Source organism: Dipodomys spectabilis, unplaced genomic scaffold (genome assembly GCF_019054845.1).
Source record: "Dipodomys spectabilis isolate Male_0828 unplaced genomic scaffold, ASM1905484v1 ptg000095l, whole genome shotgun sequence".
In the NCBI taxonomy this organism is placed as follows: Eukaryota; Metazoa; Chordata; class Mammalia; order Rodentia; family Heteromyidae; genus Dipodomys; species Dipodomys spectabilis.
The window spans coordinates 11984753-11990752 of NW_024870772.1; positions in this window are offsets into that span (position 1 = coordinate 11984753).

Sequence of the window (6000 nt, forward strand, 5' to 3'; positions counted from 1 at the left end):
CCTTGATTCAATTCTGAATCTCCATGATAATGAAAATAAACAAAGGAGGGAGTAACAATGCTTAACAGGAAATGTACTAGGTACCTTACTCAACCTTACTGTAACCTCTCTGTATAGTATATTTACAATAAAAAAATTTTTAAGAGAAAAGCCAGCAGCCACCACTATTCTAAGCAAGTATAGACATCCAACCATGCTATTCAAGATATAGTCTGATTTCAAAAGTCACAATAAAAGTGCTAGACATAGCATTAAGAAAAACTTGATTAGGAAAAATTAGTTCCTATAGTCCTTGCCTTCAAATTAAAGGTTCTGTACAAGAGAGGATAGAGTAATTAAAGAGAAACCATGAAAGACCAGAGGAAGATGGCAGAGGAGAAGCTGGAGGCTAAACAAGCTCTCCATAGGAAGCAATTTTAGTGTTCCAGTGAACAGTCCTAGGCTAGAGAATCACAACAAGTGTGCTATCACAGTACAGAGAGTTTGGACAGAGAGGGAAAATCCAGGAAGCTTGGTCAAGGAGACAGATCTGAGCACTTGCCGGTAGCCATGGCTGCGGCAACTAGGTGGCTGCAGCAGCCATACCAACAGAGAAAGTCCGGGACAAAGGCACCAGAAGTGGCATGCGAGTGGATTCTACTCACTACTGGCAAGAACTGACAAGGAGCAGAAATCTTCATCCTGCTGATCACAGACCAGGGACAATCCAGGAACCAAGAGACTGGTGTGAGTAGAACCCTGACATCCTCACTCTTTCTCACAGAGCTGTGGTGGGAAGGTAGCACCTGCCCCACCACCGGAGAAGATCTCCATCTTTGATACTGACAAAGGCCAGGCTGAGCAGCTAGATCAAATCCAGGCCTTGGAAGGAAACAATTAGAACCCTTAGCAGGTCACAGGAACCTGACCTGACCTGCCAGGCTCAACTCCACTAAGGGGAAAGTCACCCCTCCCAAGCAGATGAAGCTCTGTCCCTGGAGGAGTGACTTTCTTCACTGGGTAAACAGAGCCAGAGGCTGCCCTTCCCCACTGCAGCCTAGACAAAAATTGAAATTCAGTAAACATAAACCCTGAGAATGGCTCCAGGCTGGGCTCTGTGAGTGTCTCAGAAGCTAGCCCCTCAGGGAAAAGCTACTGATTGCTGATAGGCCTCAACCTAGAACCTAGCCTCATCACAACAACTCCAAACTAGAGGAAACAGCCATCTCCCTCTTTTGTGATACTTAAAGTAGATCTCCCTCCCACTGACCTAGCCTGGGAGGAGGATCACAAAGTCCTAGGTAAGGCAGAGCTGTCTGCCTGCTCAAACAAACTCACTAAAGAAACCAATCAAGACACAGGAAAACCAAACACCTCAAGCAGACCAGCCATACCACCAAGAGACTGATTATGGACACAGAGGAGATACAAGATCTCCCCCCCCCCAAAAAAAAAAATCAAAGAACTCTTTTTCTACCTGTTTTTATTATTATTTTTAATTGTTTTCTATTTTTTATTTTTTCCATAATTTTTATATTAGGAGTGTGTGTGTGTGTGTATGTGTGCTTTTTCTTTTAATCTCTTTTGATCTTTTGGTCCTTTATTTTATTTTTCTTTTTTTTTTTCTCTTTCTTTTTTGTGTGACTTAATCATTGTTGTGTTCATCTCCAGATATATACACGTTGTTGATTATTAGACTGTATCTCTCATTGTATACTTAATCCAGAAACTTATTAATCAATTCACAACCTCTTAGGCTTAACTTCTTTAATAGTAATATCATTTCTTTATACCTATATAACTTTCAAGTATTCCAATTTTAAGAATTTTTATTTATTTTTTCATTTTTCCTTTTTATCTCTCCCCTCCTCTTATCCTATCCTTTTCTTCTCTCAATATCATTTCTTTATACTAATTTAATTTTTAAGTGTTTCCTTTTTAAAATTTAATTTTTTGTTTTTCCATTTTTTTGTTTTTTTTAATCTCTCTTATCATTTTGTCCTATCTATTTCCCTCTCTGAGATTAGGACTTGGTTAAATTCACTCTCCTTTTACCTCCCACATCCTTCTAATCACATTTTTCCCCACAAATCTCCCTAAACCTAATAATTTCTGGTTTGCTGAATCCCTCTTTGATATTCTTAGCCCATTAATCCATAGTTGTTTGATTGTATAGATTTAATAGACTATATCTGTTGAACTAGATTGTATCTGCGACCATTTGACAGTGCAACTACAAGACTCTGGTTGATGCTTGCATTAATATAGCACAACATTGGTGTTTCATACCAAATGGGCAGAACAAGCCAGAGAAACACGAGAAAAATGACAAGTCTGGTTATCTCAGCTCCCTTCAGGATAATCAGGTGACAGAAAAATTAATGAATAACCCAGAGGAGAGTTCCCAAAAAGCTTTACAAACATAGTGAGTGAAAAGATTGAAAATCTGCAAAGGACTCAGTGTGAGCATAACAGGGAGCTTTACCAGACAAACCAAAGATTAATTCAGCAATTTCACGAGCATGTTGAGGCTAACCAAAAATTACTACAGAAATCTCGAGAGTGTGAGGAAGGTACTCAAAGATTAATACAGGAATTGCATGAGCAGGCTGAGAAGAGGCAAATAGAAAGACAGGAATTGCATGAGTAGGCTGAGAACAGTCAAAGAGAAATAGGGATTGCTTGAGCAGGCTAAGAACAGTCATCTCGCCTAAGATCAACTTATCTGACCTTTTCTGCCTGACTCAGACATATACTAGTTATTGTAAAGAAGGGAAACCATGGGACCTATGTTTCTTTGGGCCTGGATTACTTCACTTCATATAATTTTTTCCAAGTCTTTCCATTTCCTAACAAATGGAGCAATGATATTCTTTCGAAGGAGGCATAGAATTCCATTGTGTATATATACCACGTTTTCTTGATCCATTCATCTACTGAGGCATCTGGGTTGGTTCCATATCTTAGCTATGGTAAATAATGCTGCAATAAACATAGTTGTGCTGGTAGCTTTAGCATGGTCTTGTTTGTGATCATTTGGGTAAATGCCCAAAAGTGGGATTGCTGGGTCATAGGGGAGCTCTATGTGGAATCTTTTGAGGAACCTCCATACTGCTTTCCAAAGTGGTTGAACAAGTTTATACTCCCACCAACAATGCAGTAGGGTTCCCTTCTGTCCACATCCCCTCCAGCATCTGTTGTTATTAGAGTTTTTGATTATAGCCATTCTAACTGGGGTGAGGTGGAATCTCAGTGTTGTTTTGATTTGCACTTCTTTTATGGCTAGAAAGGTTGAGCATTTATTTCTTCATGTGTCTATTGGCCATCCTTCTTTCCTCTTCAGAGGCGTTTCTCTGTAAGTCTTTAGCCCACTTATTTATCAGGTAGCTGTTTCTTTGAAGATTTGTTTTTGGGGGATTTAAATTTTTGAATTCCAGGTATATTTTAGGTATGAGACCCTTGTCCATCGTATGGCTAGTGAAGATCTTCTTCCAATCCATGGGCTTTCTATTGATCTTGTGAGTTATGGCCTTTGCCATTCAGAAGCTCTGTAATTTCATGCAATCCCATTTGTCCAACCTTTCTTTGATTTGTTGTATTTCTGGGTCTCTATTAAGAAACTTTCAACCTGTGCCAAGGAGACCTAGGGTTTCTCCTATTTTGTCCTGTAATGTTTTCAGGGTGTCTGTTTTGACTCCGAGGTCTTTGATCCATTTGGAGTTGATTCTGGTGCAGAATGATATATAAGGATCTAGCTTTAGTTTTCTAAAAGTAGTTAACCAATTTTGCTAGCATCATTTACTGAAGAGGCTGTCTTTCTTCCATTCTTTTTTTTTTAGCTCCCTTATAGAAGATTAGATGGCTGTAGGTCTGTAGGTTCATTTCTGGGTTTTCAATTCTATTCCATTGGTCCTCAGGTCTGTTCTTGTGCCAGTATCAAGCCGTTTTGATTACTATGGCTTTGTGGTAGAGTTTGAAATTTGGTATTGATATTCCTCCAGCACTGTTCTTTCTGTTAAGGATCGTTTTTGCTATTTGGAGTCTTTTATTGTTCCATATGAATTTTTGGATTGCCTCTTATATTTCCTTGAAGAATGAGGTTGGAATATTGATAGGTATTGCATTGAATTTGTAGATAGCCTTGGGAAGTATTGCCATTTTCATGATGTTGATCCTTGCAATCCAGGAGCATGGGAGGTTTTTCCACTTTCTAAGTTCTTCCACACTGGAATTTGCGACATGTTACAGGCATAAATGTCATGATACTGTATTATCATTACAGAATTTGAGAGAGAAAACTTAAAGATTACTTGATTCAAGGTCTTATTTTCAGAGGTACCACATTTAGAAACATCAAATAATTCATCAATGCTTACATCGCAAATAAAATCTCAGACTGAGATTCAAACTCAGGTTTTAATTTAGTGTTCCAAACACTGTGATAGATGTGTTACAATACATGAAAGCCACATGCAGGCTCTAATCTCACAGAGCCTATAGCTTATCAGGAAACATACCAGAGAAGGAAACAGTGGGTTACAATATAACAAATAAAGATATCTGTTTCTCTAGGGACTAAGAAAATTCAAGAAGGTAAATATAAGACAATTTAAGAAGGTAAATTGAAGAATAATCTAAATTAAAAATGAAATGTAGACAGATAAAGCAGTGGAAAGAGGCCCGGAGCCTCTTGAGAGAAACAAAATCACTTGCTTAAGGGATTAATACAAACTTTGTATATTTTATCAAAGAATGTTGTAGCAGTGGATATCAGGCAAGTAGTAATCAGATAAAAATTCTTGGTCTTTTATACTATGGTGAGAAATTTAGACTTGTAAAGATAAACTGTCAAAGTTTCTAAAGAGATTATCAGAAGTAGAAGATTCATCTAGGTGAAGGATCCTTCTAAATGTAGAAGTAGGTGATACTGAAAAGGGGAAAATTGGAGCCATTCAGCAGCTGTGTATCTAAGAAAGAAAAGCAGTCTCTGTGCCCTTTGGCCATTAGAATGCCTTTAGTGCTGGAAAACAGTTAAGACAGTTCTGGACAAATAATCCTAGAGGATGAAAATTATTCTTTTTCTTAATAAACAAGTCGTTTAAATAAGGATACAAGTGGACCCATTGCAACAATGAGAAGTACAAGTTGTCATGTCGAAAACGACTTTACAACTTCGGTTGCGGGGGGAGATTCAGTTGGGGAGATGGGAGCAGGATGGGAAGGGATGGGAAGGGGAAAAAAGGAGGAGGCTACAATGCTTGATAAGAAATGTACTCATTATCTTGCCCATGTAATTGTAACCCCTCTGTACAGTATTTGCACAATAAAAAATAAATAAATAATTAAAAAAATAAAGAGTTTTTATTGTGTTCTTTAAATTCTTGCTCCATGTAGTCTTCATATGGGAAGTTTTTAATCAACCTTCATAATTTGACCAAAATTGAAATAAATGTAAATGTGTTATGGACACATGAAAAAGCGCCCTACTTTTTGTAGAGGACCTTAGTCTGAATTTTACTGAGTTTTACTGAGTTTTTCAGTAAATCTCAGTTTCCTCCTCATTTTACAAAACAAGCCTGTCACTGTCCATGGGAACTAGGCTAGAGAGACAGGTGTTCCTTCAGCTTTTCCATGATGTCACTCATCTTGTCTCCAGGAATCAGCATCATGGTTCACAGAGGCTTCATCAGCATGTCAGAGATGGTCCTTTGAAAACTATTTTTATAGGCTTTACATCATCTTCAACCTTTTATATATTGATCATAGACTTTTAGAATAAGCGGTGCCCTTAAGGACACAAATCCTAGACCCTACACAATAATAGAGCAAGCATTATATCTTATGTCTAACCTCCCAGCCAAATGTCTTCTGCTGCACCAGCCTGGTGAAAATCTCTTGCGATAAAGGCAGAGGAACAGCAGGAGATGAGAGGCTGAGAGGCCTCAAGTCCTGAGCTGGTTGTCCTGAGGTAAAGCATTCCACCTAAGGTCTCAGAAGCTTGGGCTAGAGGACGTATTGGTC